This window comes from Pseudophryne corroboree, chromosome 1 (genome assembly GCF_028390025.1).
Source record: "Pseudophryne corroboree isolate aPseCor3 chromosome 1, aPseCor3.hap2, whole genome shotgun sequence".
In the NCBI taxonomy this organism is placed as follows: Eukaryota; Metazoa; Chordata; class Amphibia; order Anura; family Myobatrachidae; genus Pseudophryne; species Pseudophryne corroboree.
In genome coordinates this window covers 1,076,752,199-1,076,768,717 of record NC_086444.1, presented here as the reverse complement: position 1 = coordinate 1,076,768,717, position 16,519 = coordinate 1,076,752,199, and the positions used below count along the sequence as shown (strand labels likewise).

Sequence of the window (16,519 nt, the reverse complement as noted above, 5' to 3'; positions counted from 1 at the left end):
GCGCTGGTGGCCCAGTGGGTGTTCCGGTCTGTGTATGTCTTCCCTCCACTTCCGCTGATCTCAAAAGTGCTCAGGATCATAAGAACAACAAGAGTTTGAGCAATCTTCATTGCCCCAGACTGGCCAAGGAGGGCTTTTTACCCAGATCTTCAGGAGTTGCTCATAGAAGATCCTCGGCTTCTTCTTCTTCGCAAGAACCTGCTGCAGCAGGGGCTGTGCGTGTATCAAGACTTACCGCGGCAACGTTTGACGGCATGGCTGTTGAGCGCCGGATTCTAGCCCAAAAGGGTATTCCCAAGGAAGGCATCCCCACCCTTATTCAGGCCAGGAAAGGAGTAACGTCGAAACATTACCACCATATTTGGAGAAAATATGTGTCTTGGTGTGAATCCAGGAAGGCTCCTATGGAAGAGTTTCAGTTGCGACGTTTTTTCCATTTTCTGCAGGCTGGTGTGGAGATCAATCAAGGTCCAGATTTCGGCAATGTCAGTGTTCTTCCAAAAACAATTGGCCTCTCTTCCAGGGTTCAGACCTTCGTGAAAGGGGTTCTGCACATCCAGCCTCCATTTGTGCCTCCAGTGGCACCATGGGACCTTAATGTGGTGTTGCAGTTCCATCAATCGGATTGGTTTGAGCCTCTACAAGAGATAGAGTTGAAGTTTCTCACTTGGAAAGTGGTGATGCTTTTGGCATTGGCATCCGCACGGCGGGTGTCTGATTTGGGGCCTTGTCTCACAAGAGCCCTTACCTGATCTTCCATGAAGATAGGGCAGAGTTGAGAACTCGTCAACATTTTCTTCCAAAGGTGGTTTCATCTTTCCACATAAACCAACCTATTGTGGTGCCAGTAGTTACTGACACGTTCACTGAGTCAAAGTCTCTAGATGTGGTTAGGGCTTTGAAGATTTATGTCGCTAGAACAGCTCGAATATGGAAAACAGAGTCTTTGTTTGTCCTGTATGCTCCCAACAAGATTGGGTGTCCTGCTTCCAAGCAGACTATTGTGCGTTGGATCAGAAGTACGATTCAGCACGCTCATACTACGGCTGGATTGCCGTTACCGACGTCGGTGAAGGCCCATTCCACTAGGAAGGTGGGCTTATCCTGGGGGTGGCTGCCCAGGGGGTCTCAGCATTGCAACTTTGCCGAGCGGCTACTTGGACAAGGTCAAACACATTTGCAAAATTCTACAAGTTTGACACCTTGGCCGATGAAGACCTCAAGTTCGGTCAATCGGTGCTGCAGGGTCATCCGCACTCTTCCGCCCGTACTGGAGCTTTGGCATAAACCCCATGGTCATGAAGTGGACCCCAGCATCCTCTAGGACGTATGAGAAAACAGGATTTTGATACCTACCGGTAAATCCTTTTCTCCTAGTCCGTAGAGGATGCTGGGCGCCCGTCCCAGTGCGTACTTTACCTGCAGTTTTGTTATTAAAGTTACACAAGTTGTGTTTTATTAGTTTCAGCATGTTGCTGTAAATGGTTCATGCCTGTTGGCGTGTGTTATGTGTCACGATCCGGGTATCTGGACGCCATTTCTTACCCATCAGATGCCTCCTAAGGCTGGCTCAGCGCTCCAGGACCGGATCCCATCTGTTATCCTGATGTGTACATTCCTGTATCCTCTCCTGTCACTCTGGGACGCTGTCACAGTAAACGCCATATTACACCTGGCATGGCGTCTCCCGCGGCCTCCGCCGCCGTCCCTGAACTTCTGCATGCAGAGTGTCTGAGTGACGATTACGTCAGCCGCGGCCTCCGCTGTGTCCGCGTGGTTGGATGTGCATCTGTCAGCCTGGCGCCTCCTGTCTCCGGTGGCCGGCGCCGCCATTACTGTTTTCATTACCACATGGATTACAAACCAAACTTCCCTCCAAGTGTCTGCAAGGGCGCAGCCATCTTGGATTCTGTCAGCTGATCATTTCCACCAATCTGTTCTCAGTATTGATAATCTGCATAATTGCCTAGCCAATCCCTTCCTTGCTGCAGGTATAAATACACTGTGCCTGAGCAAGGAAGGCGTCAGTGCTTTGGTTGTCAAACCTAGTTCCTGTTTGTCTCTCTCCTGTGATTGTCTTCCAGGTTCCAGCTCCTGTCTCAAGACTTCCACCATAGAGACCCGCACCAGCATTCCACCTGCGGTGTAGCCTGACTCTCAAATCCATTGTGGATTCATCTGTTTCCAGCTACAACATTACCTGCTTCCAGCTCAGCTTCCAGCAGAGTACAGCTTCCCTTAAAGGGCCGGTGTCCTTTCTACACTTTACCACTCTCCACCGGTATTATTATTTCTCCGCTCTCAAGTTCTACATTTCAGTTCATATTTCATCGCTCCCAAGTTCATTTATTATTTAACTGGTTCCAGCCAGTATCCACTCCGTGCTAACAACAGTCTGGTTCCAGCCAGTATCCACAGCAGCTGTTTTATCTTCAGCAACCCAGCTTTTCCTGGAACACCAGCTGGCACAATCCTGGGTTATCTCCATTGCTACAGTTGGGCCTGGTAAGGACTTTCCATCTAGAAGATCATAAGAACTATCTCACACTACCAGTGCCCTGTGGCTCCTGCCATCCTGTAGTACCCAGGAACTGTATTTATTCTTTGCTGACCTTTACGTTTTCTTTTACTGCTGCTGTGTTGCGGAGTTGTCATAATAAACATCATTGACTTTTATCCAAGTTGTCGTGGTCACGCCTTCGGGCAGTTATTATTCATGTTACTTACATGTCCAGGGGTCTGATACAACCTCCCAGGTTCCGGTACATCTCAGCCCCTACAACTGAGGCTGCCTCCCGTCAGCTCAGGCCCTCAGTTGTGACAGTAAGCACTGACCTAATGAATCCAGCCGGAGACCAGGATCAAGCGGCCAGGCCGATGCAAGAACTGGCAGCCCGACTAGAACATCAGGAGGCTGCACAGGGCCACATCATCCGCTGTCTCCAGGATCTCTCTACTCGGCTGGATGGGATTCAGACAACTCTCCGTGGATCAGGCGCGTCTGGTGCGTCAACCACAGCGACTCCAGCTATAACCCCACCCACCTTACCCATTTCTGCTCCACGTCTTCATCTTCCAACGCCAGCAAAATTTGACGGATCTCCAAGATTCTGCAGGGGATTTCTCAACCAGTGTGAGATTCAGTTTGAGCTACAACCTGGCAATTTTCCCAGTGACCGTACAAAAATTGCCTACATTATTTCTCTTCTCAGTGGCTCAGCCCTTGATTGGGCATCACCGTTATGGGAGAGGTCCGACACCCTGCTATCTTCCTACACTGCCTTCGTGTCAACATTCAGGCGCATCTTCGACGAGCCAGGCCGGGTAACCTCAGCTTCATCCGAGATTCTCCGTTTACGCCAGGGGTCACGTACTGTAGGACAATATCTGATACAGTTCCAGATCCTGGCATCCGAACTGGCATGGAACGACGAGGCCCTGTATGCTGCATTCTGGCATGGCTTATCTGAGCGTATTAAAGATGAGTTAGCTACCAGAGACTTACCTTCTAAGTTAGATGAGCTAATCTCACTCTGCACGAAAGTTGATTTACGTTTCAGAGAGAGAGCAACTGAGCGTGGAAGATCATCTGCTCCAAAATCTTCTGCTCCTCCTCCTCGTCAACTGTCACCATCTAAAGATGAGCCCATGCAACTTGGCCATTCCCGTTTAACTCCTGCTGAGCGCCGAAGACGTCTCTCCGAGTTTCTCTGTCTCTATTGTGCAGCTCCGTCTCACACCATTAATGCCTGTCCCAAACGTCCGGGAAACTCCAAATCCTAGCTCGCCAAGGAGAGGGCCGGCTAGGAGTAATGATCTCCTCTCCATCTCCTCAAGATTGTAATCTCCCAGTCTCGCTTCAAGTTGCTCAACGTTATCGGAACGTCATTGCCCTCCTTGATTCCGGAGCAGCTGGGAACTTTATTACCGAAGCCTATGTTAAACGGTGGTCCCTACCCACCGAGAGACTTCCTTCGTCCATTTCTTTAACTGCCGTGGATGGCAGCAAAATTTTTGATGCAGTTATTTCTTTAAGGACTCTACCAGTTCGTCTGAGAGTGGGAGTTCTTCATTCCGAACTTATTTCTTTTTTAGTGATTCCAAGAGCCACACATCCTGTGGTCCTGGGCCTTCCATGGCTCCGTCTTCACAATCCTACAATTGATTGGACGACTACGCAAATCCTGGCATGGGGTTCCTCCTGTGCTGAGACATGTTTGTTTAAAGTATTGCCTGTCTGTTCTTCCTCCCCCAGGTCGTCTGATGTTCCACCTCCTCCATATCAAGATTTCACGGATGTGTTCAGTAAAGCTTCTGCTGATATCCTTCCTCCTCATAGAGAATGGGACTGTCCGATTGATCTCGTTCCAGGGAAGGTTCCACCTCGAGGCCGAACTTATCCGTTGTCTCTGCCTGAGACGCATTCTATGGAGGAATATATTAAAGAGAATCTAGCAAAGGGGTTCATTCGACCTTCTTCTTCTCCAGCCGGCGCAGGCTTCTTTTTTGTAAAAAAGAAAGATGGTGGTCTGCGGCCGTGCATCGACTACAGAGGTTTGAACGACATTACCATCAAGAACCGTTATCCTTTACCCCTGATTACTGAGCTCTTTGACAGAGTTAGCGGAGCTACCATCTTTACAAAGCTGGACTTGCGAGGTGCATACAATCTCATCCGGATCCGTGAGGGTGACGAGTGGAAGACCGCCTTTAACACCCGTGACGGACATTATGAGTACCTCGTCATGCCCTTCGGATTGAGCAATGCTCCAGCTGTCTTCCAGCATTTTGCCAATGAGATCTTCAGAGACATTCTATACCGTCATGTCGTGGTCTATCTAGACGATATCCTCATTTTTGCCAACGATTTAGAGGAACATCGTTTTTGGGTTAAAGAGGTTCTGTCCCGTCTCCGTGTCAATCATCTCTATTGCAAATTAGAAAAATGCGTCTTTGAAGTCAAGTCCATTCCGTTTCTAGGGTACATTGTGTCCGGTTCCGGACTAGAGATGGATCCTGAGAAACTACAAGCAATCCAAAATTGGCCGGTACCCTTAACCCTCAAAGGGGTCCAGAGGTTCTTAGGGTTCGCCAACTATTACCGAAAGTTTATACGAGACTTTTCCACCATTGTGGCGCCTATTACTGCTTTCACTAAGAAGGGTGCTAACCCGTCCAAGTGGTCTGAAGAAGCCATGCAAGCATTTCATCTTTTAAAACAAAGGTTCATCTCTGCGCCTGTTCTGAAACAGCCTGACATCGACTCTCCTTTCATCTTAGAGGTGGATGCCTCCTCCGTTGGAGTAGGAGCGGTGTTATCTCAGAGGGCTAAAGATGGCCATTTACACCCTTGCAGTTTCTTCTCCCGGAAGTTCTCCCCAGCTGAGCGCAACTATGCCATTGGCGACCAGGAGTTGCTAGCCATCAAGCTCGCTCTAGAAGAGTGGAGGTATCTGTTGGAGGGAGCTTCTCATTCAATCACCATACTTACAGACCACAAGAACCTTTTATACCTGAAGGGCGCACAATGTCTCAACCCTCGTCAGGCCAGATGGGCACTTTTCTTTTCCAGGTTCGACTTTAAACTCCAGTTCTGTCCGGGCTCTCAGAATCGCAAGGCCGATGCCCTTTCCCGCTCATGGGAGCAAGAAAATGAGTCAGAGTCTTCAGACAAGCATCCTATTATAAATCCGTTGGCATTCTCCACGGTAGGGATGGACTCTACGCCCCCATCAGGGAAAAGTTTTGTGAAGCCGATGCTAAGGAAGAAGCTCATGCATTGGGCCCATGCTTCCCGTTTTGCCGGACATACAGGTATCCAAAAAACCCTGGAGTTTATCTCTAGGTCCTATTGGTGGCCAACTCTGAAAAAGGACGTCTTGGAGTTTATTGCATCTTGCCCAAAGTGTGCCCAACATAAAGTATCCCGCCAGTCGCCTGCGGGGCAACTGGTTCCACTATCCGTTCCCCGTCGACCATGGACCCACTTGTCGATGGATTTCATTACAGACTTACCCATGTGCAACAAGTTCAATACCATCTGGGTGGTAGTTGACCGGTTCACCAAGATGGCACACTTCATTCCTCTCACCGGTCTTCCGTCAGCTTCCAAGTTGGCTCAAGTATTCATACAAGAGATCTTCCGACTCCACGGTCTTCCTGAAGAAATTATCTCAGATCGAGGAGTTCAATTCACAGCCAAATTCTGGCGAAGTTTATGTCAAGTCCTCCAAGTCAAGCTAAAGTTTTCCACGGCTTACCATCCTCAGACCAATGGTCAAACCGAGAGGGTGAATCAGGACTTGGAGGCCTTCCTCCGCATCTATGTGTCCTCCTCTCAAGATGACTGGGTTCAATTACTTCCCTGGGCCGAGTTCTGTCATAACAACCAGTATCATTCTTCATCTGCTTCAACACCATTCTTCACTAACTTTGGATTCCACCCTAAAGTCCCTGAGTTCCAACCGCTTCCAGCAACTTCTGTTCCCGCAGTGGATATCACCTTGCATCAGTTTGCCAATATCTGGAAGAGCGTACGATCAGCTCTGCTCAAGGCATCGTTCAGGTACAAGAAGTTTGCGGATAAGAAGCGTCGAGCAGTTCCTGCTCTCAAGGTGGGTGATCGGGTATGGTTATCCACGAAGAATTTGAGGTTAAGAGTTCCCAGTATGAAGTTTGCACCTCGCTATATCGGTCCTTTCAAGATTGAACAAGTCATCAATCCTGTTGCTTACAGACTCCAGTTGCCTCCCTTCTTAAAAATACCCAGGACATTCCATGTTTCCCTGTTGAAACCGCTGATCTTGAATCGGTTTCATTCCTCACTTCCTCCAACTCCGAAAGTCCAAACTCAACGAGGCGTTGAGTATGAAGTGGCCAAGATCCTGGACTCACGTCACCGTTACGGTCAACTACAATATCTTATTGACTGGAAGGGTTATGGTCCTGAGGAACGTTCATGGACCAATGCTTCTGATGTCCATGCTCCTGCCTTGGTCCGGAGATTCCATTCCAAGTTTCCTCAAAAGCCAAAGAAGTGTCCTGGGGCCACTCCTAAAGGGGGGGGTGCTGTCACGATCCGGGTATCTGGACGCCATTTCTTACCCATCAGATGCCTCCTAAGGCTGGCTCAGCGCTCCAGGACCGGATCCCATCTGTTATCCTGATGTGTACATTCCTGTATCCTCTCCTGTCACTCTGGGACGCTGTCACAGTAAACGCCATATTACACCTGGCATGGCGTCTCCCGCGGCCTCCGCCGCCGTCCCTGAACTTCTGCATGCAGAGTGTCTGAGTGACGATTACGTCAGCCGCGGCCTCCGCTGTGTCCGCGTGGTTGGATGTGCATCTGTCAGCCTGGCGCCTCCTGTCTCCGGTGGCCGGCGCCGCCATTACTGTTTTCATTACCACATGGATTACAAACCAAACTTCCCTCCAAGTGTCTGCATGGGCGCAGCCATCTTGGATTCTGTCAGCTGATCATTTCCACCAATCTGTTCTCAGTATTGATAATCTGCATAATTGCCTAGCCAATCCCTTCCTTGCTGCAGGTATAAATACACTGTGCCTGAGCAAGGAAGGCGTCAGTGCTTTGGTTGTCAAACCTAGTTCCTGTTTGTCTCTCTCCTGTGATTGTCTTCCAGGTTCCAGCTCCTGTCTCAAGACTTCCACCATAGAGACCCGCACCAGCATTCCACCTGCGGTGTAGCCTGACTCTCAAATCCATTGTGGATTCATCTGTTTCCAGCTACAACATTACCTGCTTCCAGCTCAGCTTCCAGCAGAGTACAGCTTCCCTTAAAGGGCCGGTGTCCTTTCTACACTTTACCACTCTCCACCGGTATTATTATTTCTCCGCTCTCAAGTTCTACATTTCAGTTCATATTTCATCGCTCCCAAGTTCATTTATTATTTAACTGGTTCCAGCCAGTATCCACTCCGTGCTAACAACAGTCTGGTTCCAGCCAGTATCCACAGCAGCTGTTTTATCTTCAGCAACCCAGCTTTTCCTGGAACACCAGCTGGCACAATCCTGGATTATCTCCATTGCTACAGTTGGGCCTGGTAAGGACTTTCCATCTAGAAGATCATAAGAACTATCTCACACTACCAGTGCCCTGTGGCTCCTGCCATCCTGTAGTACCCAGGAACTGTATTTATTCTTTGCTGACCTTTACGTTTTCTTTTACTGCTGCTGTGTTGCGGAGTTGTCATAATAAACATCATTGACTTTTATCCAAGTTGTCGTGGTCACGCCTTCGGGCAGTTATTATTCATGTTACTTACATGTCCAGGGGTCTGATACAACCTCCCAGGTTCCGGTACATCTCAGCCCCTACAACTGAGGCTGCCTCCCGTCAGCTCAGGCCCTCAGTTGTGATATTATGTTGAATGCCATATTGTGCGGCATGGTTGAGGTGTGAGCTGGTATGTATCTCACCACTAGTATTAAAGTAAATCCTTTCCTTGAAATGTCAGTCTCCCTGGGCACAGTTCCTATAACTGGGGTCTGGAGGAGGGGCATGGAGGGAGGAGCCAGTTCACACCCATTGAAAAGTCTTGAGAGTGCCCATGGCTCCTGCAGAACCGTCTTTACCCCATGGTCATGAAGTGGACCCCAGCATCCTCTACGGACTAGGAGAAAAGGATTTACCGGTAGGTATCAAAATCCTGTTTTTTTCTGAAGCCTACTGAGTGCAATCCCAAGCCCAGACATGGTTACACAATAAAGGCACAATAATATACAAGGAAAGGATAACAGTGACATTAATCTTTTCAAGTTTAACTAAACTGCTAATGATATTATAGGGCCTGATTCAGAGGTGTATGCTAACGCAGTATAGGCTGAGATATATGCTACTGCAAATTTATGCTAATGCTGCAGCCAATGGACTGTCTACCGAGATGCCCACAGCCTCTGACTAAACTGCTGCAGCGCACAGTTGCACCATCAAGTGGACATAAGCCGCATAACAGCATGAAAACCATAGTTTTGAGAACCAGATGGTAAAACAGAATCGTTTGATGTCTCTAGGTGTTGATGCCTGCAGCTTCTTATGCTCACCATGGTGTTCCGAGGAGTGGAGAATAAAGTTGTTAATTACCTGAAGCAAATCTGGACAGAGAAACTAAGACACCTAGGGAGGATATGTATCAAACCTTGCAAAGAGATAAAGTGGATATTTTTGTAATTTTTCAAACACAGCATGTAAAGCGGCAGTATGTTGCAGCTGATTGAAGAGAGATAAAGTACCAAGTGACAACCCTGTTCCCTAGACCTAAGAAAGTTTGTAGTTCATAGATTTCTGCAAACTAATGTTTGTTGTGATGATTTCCACTGAGCAACACTTGTGGGCAGATTACCTGGTGGTTGCTCTGAGAAGCTCGATCTTTACAGATTGGTTGTCTCCAATAGTGCTTGGAAAACACTCAGAGGACCGACCAACGTGCTGTGTGCATTATGCATTCTAGGAAGATACAGTACCTTTTGTTTCCACACTAGTGGTAGCAGCATCCTAGAGGGATTGTCTCTTAAATTGGGAAATGACACTATCAGAGCATTTAATAGATGTAACTTTCAATCTAGTCCTAGATGGTCTGGCAGACCAAAATCATTTAAAGCAAGTCAATAGCTGCAACGTTTCACTTCTTAGCCGTGAAGTAAGCATCATGTTTGAGGTAAGCCAAGTTACCAGAGACTTGGAACTGCCTTATCTATGAATATATCTAAATCAACTAAACGAGGCCTTTTTAGTTTGTCCATGATAACCTAATGAGGTCTGAGTCAACCATGGTTTGGCAATATGAATAATGGTTAACTTGCCACCCATGGCCTCAAAGCGTAAAGCTAGTAATGATTAGTTTCCTATCTGAACTTGTGTCCAAGGAAACTAAGAAGGAATAGCGGAATAATAATGGAATAGTGTGGTAAATAGGTCTGGAGAGGAAAACTCATCTGAGCAAGCAATGGTACAGTATGTTATATGTCAAAAAGATATAAAGCTTTTTCTTTCATCCAATTAAAAGTGTGGTTCTTCACTTTATGTAAATATGATTGGAACCATAACGTGCCAAGCTCCCAGCAAGGAGCAATGGAAAGAGCAAAAAATTGGAGTCTCCGGAATTCCTCCTTACTCCCTCCAAGTAAGCTCCAAGTAAGTGCCCCAAAGCTTGAGCAGAGATGCGGGTCCCAAACTTGGTCAAACAAGCACCCCATAGCTAGGTAGCGCAGCGTAGCCACGAGCCTCTCCTCAGCAGGGATGGCCCTCCGGAATTTGGTGTCCTGCTTCCGGATATCACCACAGAATGCAAGCAGTATAAAGCACTTTGTAAAAAGCTAGGCAATGGAGCCTGCTTTATATACCCCCTAGTGAGGGACAGCCCATTACTTAAATTTAGCTCACATCTGTCAGATGATTGTGTGCTTTTTTTTTTGTATTATTGTATTTGTATTATTGATCATAATACAGTCATATGGGGGCATATGATGGGTCTTAAGGGCCCCATACACTAGAACGATTTTGTCCAATTTCAGCTCAATTCAGTCACTCGGGCCAATATATCGGGGGAAATTGTGCATTTTTGGTGTGTATCCGATCCGATCCACGTTCCCGTGAGCGTCGGATCGGATCCTCCAGATCGTTGATGCTGTACTCGTGATATGTCGTAATCAAATGGAATTGTGTGGGAAAAAAAGTGTGCTTTTTGTGCTTGCGATATATCGCATGCGATCTATCGTGGGAAGTTTGAGTGGCATTCTCTGGACACTCCCATCAGTGGCAGCATCAGCAGCACGCGACGCAGCAGGAGAAGAGCCCAGCAGATTTTATCCTTCCAAATCAGATCTTTTATTGGCCCAAGTAGGTATTTCCACTGACCACCAATGTATTCACACTGACCACCAATATATTCACACTGACCACCAATGTATTAAAAATTATTGTTCACATTGTATTATTTTCCTGTGGGCCCGAAGTCATTTAACCCCACTACTGGCCATGTGTTTTTCCCGCCACTGTACCCCCATGCCGTACCTTGTGTTTCAGGGGCCCCAAAGTAATTTCAACCCCCTTATGCACCATGTGTTTCAGGGGCCCCAAAGTCATTTTAACCCCCAAATGGCCATGTGTTTTCCCGCCACTGTACCCCAATGCTGCACCATGTGTTTCTGTTGGCCCAAAGTCATATAAATCCCCTATTTGACAATTAGGACCATTGATGTTTGTGTAATGAGGAAAGTATTTACTAAAAAAAACACCTTTATTTAAAAAACATGGGCCCTCATTCCGAGTTGATCGGTCGCAAGGCGAATTTAGCAGAGTTACACACGCTAAGCCTACGCCTACTGGGAGTGTATCTTAGCTTCTTAAAATTGCGACCGATGTATTCGCAATATTGCGATTACAAACTACTTAGCAGTTTCAGAGTAGCTTCAGACTTACTCTGCCTGTGCGATCAGTTCAGTGCTTGTCGTTCCTGGTTTGACGTCACAAACACACCCAGCGTTCGCCCAGACACTCCTCCGTTTCTCCAGCCACTCCTGCGTTTTTTCCGGAAACGGTAGCGTTTTCATCCACACGCCCCTAAAACGCCGTGTTTCCGCCCAGTAACACCCATTTCCTGTCAATCACATTACGATCGCCGGAGCGAAGAAAAAGCCGTGAGTAAAAATACTATCTTCATTGTTAAATTACTTGGCGCAGTCGCAGTGCGAATATTGCGCATGCGTACTAAGCGGATTTTCATTGCGATGCGATGAAAAATACCGACCGATCAACTCGGAATGAGGGCCATGTTATTTCACATTAAACACCATGTAAATAAAAAACATTTAACCATATTAACATTTTAACATAAAAACATTTAAACATATACCTAAAATAAAACCATTTGTAATGTACTCCACTTTTTTAACATTACAGATATGTCCACCGATTCCGACATCGACTTTATAACTGGACTGTTGTAAATGTACCGCGGACACAAATGCCTCTGGAAGGTGAAGGCCAAGGGGTATTTCGACAAAGTACGACGGAATGCGGCATTGGACGAGTTAGTGGCCTACTGCAGGCCCTTTGTATCACAGTGGATAAAGAATGGGTTAAAAAAAAATCAGAACCTGCGCACGGTGTTCCTGAAAGAACACAAAAAAATTGAGCAGTCAAAAAGGTCGGGAGCAGGCTCGGACCAAATCTACAAAACCTCGCTGTGGTTTGTCCTGGACCACGAGGCAACCCGGACAGGTTTCACCTCCCTCCCCCGGACTGCCACACCAGAGGCTGAAGACAGTGAGCCATCTCTGTCAGCATCTGTAAGTATTTTTTTAAAATATGATTTTAATGTTTTTCAGAGTTTCACCATCAGTCCAACACACACACAGTACACTAATTAAATGTGGGCCTCCTGCCAATCAACTGCACCCACCCCGTTAAAATAGGCCAGGTACTCATCCCTGACCTGTTTTGCCCGTAGACTTGACCTAAAATGGAGTGGAGGTGGTTCCACAGAGGGAAATGGTGAAGCCCCCCCCCTGGGTGTTCAGGGTCTGGGTCTCCTGGCGCTTCTCTGGGCTGTGTTCTATGCTGGGTGGTTTTGCTGCGCAAATAGTTGTGCAGGATACAGCACACAGTCACCACCCAATCAATCTTCTCCACCTGCAAATTGATAGCCTGAAGGAATATGCGGAAGCGGCTAGACAGGATCCCAAAGTGTTCTCTACAATTTGGCGTGCCCGGGATAGCCTATAATTGCAGATGCGCTTCTCCCTTGTCAGCTGCCTTTGGGGGTAGGGCTTCATAATGTTCTCGTGGAGTGTGAATGCCTCATCAGCCATGAAAACAAAATTGAGGCCGTGCTGGGTTTGCTCCCTAGAGGGCAAGTTCAGGGTCTTTGCGGTGAGCCGCTCGTAGAAGGTGGTATTCTTCAGCGACCCACCGTCTGATGCACGTCCGTTTTTTGCCAACGTCAATGAAGATGAATTCATAGTTGGCATTCACCACTGCCATCAGCACGATGCTGAAATACCCTTTATGGTTAAAATAAAGGGAGCCGCTGTTTGCAGGAGGGTTGATGCGGACGTGCTTGCCATCTATCGCTCCCCCACAGTTCGGGAAATGCCAGGTGGGGGTAAACTCCTCTGCCACGGCTTGCCATTCAGATGTATATGCAGGGAGCTATAAAAAAATAGAAAAAAAAATAAGAAAACATGTATTTAAACAGGTTTTTTTCCTACTTCAGAATACAAGTGTGGAGATTCCCCCCACGCCAGACCTCAGCATCTTTCAGGAGACGGAGGAATCAGAGCCCCAACTTCCTCCCCCTGAAACACAAATAACAACTTTAGCGCCAGGAACAAAATCCCCCTAGGGTGTTTTTCCTATTTTTTGCATTCCTCCCCCTGAAACACCTGCTACCCCGGATACCTCAGCATCACCAGCTCCTCTGCCGCGCCCCCGGAAGAGAGCGCAGAAAAAAACACCACACAATAGAATAGAGTGAACACCTCTTATTTGAGCAGATAAAGGCAAGACTTGCCTGCCCCCCCCCCCCTCCCCTCCCCCCTTCCCGACCACTTAGACAATTTGGGTGTGTTTATAGCTGCAGCGACGCGGAAACTACCCCCGGATCAAACGGAGCATATTGAGAGGATTTATCTGGAAGTCATTAACAAAGCCGGAAAGTCGGAACTCCACAATGATGTGGTCCTATTTGACCGGCGTACTCTCCCTCTCCAAACCCAGCGTATTCCGCACATCCAACCAATTCCCAATCTGCCCACCGACCCACAGCCTACTCCCCCAGTCACCTGCTCCACGGCCATATACTCAGCTATGCTGGAGGCGGAGGAGGACATGCCCCTGTTTGAGGATTTGTAGACATCTTCAAATTCCCCATAAATGTGGGGTGGTCTAGGCTATATGGTGTTTTGGGGCCAGATTTTTGGGGGTGGATACACGTATGTATAATAATGGGTCCGGGACCATTCATTGTGCACTTTACAGCATGTGTATATTCTCCCTATCAAATCTGGGACCAAAGCACCATATAGCCTTCCATCTTAGGAGTTTTAGTACCGCCCCATATTTATTGGGAATTAGAACATTGTTAAGGGTCTTATTTTAAAGTTAAAAATTCCCCATAAATATGGGGCGGTCTAGGCTATATGGTGTTTTGGGGCCAGATTTTGGGGGGAGGATACATGCATGCTGTAGGTGCATAATAATGGGTCCAGAACCATTCATTGTGCACTTCACAGCTTGTGTGTATTCTCCCTATCAAATATGGGACCAATACACCATAAAGTACCCCCCCCCCCCCCATATTTATTGGGAATTAAAAGTTTAAAAAAAAAGTTATTTATTCGTTTTACTGCTATATATATTTATATATATATATATCGATCCAGATGGAACGGCACTCGGAGACCATAGAAAGTGGAAAATTTATTTCACGTCATTAACGTTTCGGGGCAGCAAGCCCCGTCCTCAGAAAGAACGCAATAGAAAACAAGTAAATACACTTACCCATTTAAATAGAACCCCACACCGCCGGCGCCGCCATCCTTCACTTCCACCGTCGCGTCTCTAACCTGCTGCATCCGCCGCGTCATTTCTGGGCACAGGGCTAGCGGTTGCCAGGGGAACGCGGGCATGCGTTCCACCACAGACCAGCGCTGCGTTCCACGGCTAGCAGGCGTGGGGAGCTCAGTCAGGGAGGGATCTGTGGGGGGAGAAAAAGGGATCGGAGGCGCCCGCATAAGACAACAGAACAAATACTATGCCCCTATACAACAGTGCATAGAGACATAACAAAACATGCAACTATATCAGTAATATTAAAAAACATATACAGAATCTGAGAAAGGATGCAAAAACAGACACCTGCAGCAAATACATATATCCTAATACAGAATTTCAAAACATGTTAAACCATGGTATGGAAAACAATAACCAGTACAAGAGAACTTATACCTAATACTAAAGGATAGTAACTATACCAATGTATTCCAGTTTATTTTTTCATTAAGACCACCCGGATATATAGTCCCTAATCGGGTGATCCAGCGCGCTTCCTTAATAAGTAAAGTTTTAGTTCTATCCCCACCACGTAATGACAGGGGAACGTGATCAATCATAAAATATCGGAGGGATTCTAAAGAGTGGCCTGCCTGTTTAAAATGTTTAGCCACCGGTTGGTCAATCTGTTTGCCCTCAAGGGTCAATTTGATTGCCGACCTATGGGCAGCCATTAGTTCAGAGAACTTACGAATGGTTTGCCCGACATAAAACAATCCACAAGGACATATTATGATATAGACGACATGGGTGGTGGAGCAAGTAAGCACAAATCTGATGTCATATTTTTTCTGGCCGTGAGGGTGTTGAAAGGCTTTGCAGTTAAACATGAAGCTGCAGGTGCTACATCCACTACACCGATAGCAACCCGGTACTTTGTAATGTACGTTAGGTAGTTTAGAAACTCCCATCCCGGTGATATCAGTTCTAACCACTCTATCTCTAATATTCCTCCCCCGTCTAAATGCCATCATCGGGGCGGACTGGTGTAACCCTTTAAGATCTGGGTCAGTGGACACTATAGGCCATAATGCCCGAGTGGCCCGTCTCATAATGGGATTGGAAGTGGAAAAATCACAGGGAAAAGGGATTTTTTGCCTACGTTGCTTCCTAGCTGGTTCAAGTAGCACTTGTCTGGGTATCATCAAAACCTCAGCCTTATTAGCCTGTAAGAGACCATTGTCATAGCCCCGGGCTAGAAATTTCGCAATCAATAAATCAATTTCCCTGTTAAGTACCAATGGATCACTAACAATGCGTGCAATACGCATCATCTGGGACCGAGGTAAGCCATTCTTTAGGGACTCAGGATGGTGGCTAGATGCCGTCAGCAGGGTATTTCGATCGGTAGATTTGTGAAACACCTCAGTAGTCAAGATACCATTATCAACCCTAATGGCAACATCAAGAAAATGCGCTTCACTGGTACTGCAAGAGAATGTAAATTTAATGGAGGAGTCTCCACCATTAATATCTGACATCAACTTCCTAAATGAGCTTTCACCACCCTTCCATAATAGGAAGATATCATCGATATAGCGACAAAACAATAAAATATTGTCACTAATATCTTGATTATTGAAGAACATCTCCTTCTCTTGTACAAACATATATATAGGCGTACGATGGGGCCACAGGGGACCCCATCGCACACCCCCTGAGTTGCAAAAAAACCTGTCCGTAAAACAAAAAGTAGTTACGACGGAGAGTCAATTCAAGCAAAGTGAGAAACAGGTCATGGTCAAACACATCAGGAGGGAGATGAGAACTAAGAAATAAAGACATGGCTGCCAAGCCCCCAGCGTGAGGGATCACAGTATAAAGACTACATACGTCTAAACAACAGAGTAGCGTCCCATCAGGGAGTTGTCTGAAATCCTGTAGTTTCAGCAGGAAAGAAGTAGTGTCTTTCAAGAATGTTGATTGAAGAGGGAGATAGGGTTGCA

General features: G+C 47.0%; 1 long non-coding RNA gene across 1 annotated transcript in view; it reads left to right on the top strand.

Annotated features, from left to right (window-relative positions):
* LOC134926612 (uncharacterized) overlaps positions 1-16,519 on the top strand; it is a 96,837-nt gene that overhangs the window by 54,846 nt on the left and 25,472 nt on the right. The window contains exon 2 of the long non-coding RNA XR_010177543.1: positions 11,922-12,310. This is a non-coding gene — a long non-coding RNA (uncharacterized LOC134926612). The remainder of the gene's footprint in view (positions 1-11,921; positions 12,311-16,519) is intronic.